General features: G+C 48.0%; 1 protein-coding gene across 1 annotated transcript in view; it reads left to right on the top strand.

Annotated features, from left to right (window-relative positions):
• Positions 1-333, top strand: part of FGF13 (fibroblast growth factor 13) — a 472,409-nt gene that overhangs the window by 165,614 nt on the left and 306,462 nt on the right. The window lies entirely within an intron of this gene.

Genomic DNA, 333 nt, shown 5'->3' with positions numbered 1-333 from the left:
TAGCTGTGAGGATTGGCCACACCCACAGAGTATGAGCTGCTGTATGAGGGCTGACTCATTGGAGTGAGATTCGCCTCAGCAGGCTTGTATACATGATGAGACCACCCTTTGGGTGTGCTGCTTGTGGAGCTAATCAGATGGTGCTCTGTTGATGTCTAACGCTAGCCTCCAGGTGTGTTATTTCTGGAGCCCCTTGAGGGGCTCACGTGCAGGCCAAGGTCAGCCACTGCCTGTGACAGTGGCCACATGGCAAACTGATTTTGGACAAAATATTACCCTTTCAATACGTAAGTTTCCTCTTCTGTAAAATGGATTTTAAGGATTGAATATAGA

This window comes from Pteropus vampyrus, unplaced genomic scaffold (genome assembly GCF_000151845.1).
Source record: "Pteropus vampyrus isolate Shadow unplaced genomic scaffold, Pvam_2.0 Scaffold318, whole genome shotgun sequence".
Classification (NCBI taxonomy): Eukaryota; Metazoa; Chordata; class Mammalia; order Chiroptera; family Pteropodidae; genus Pteropus; species Pteropus vampyrus.
The sequence above is the reverse complement of the archived record's forward strand: the minus strand, read 5'-3'. Positions and strand labels throughout refer to the sequence as shown.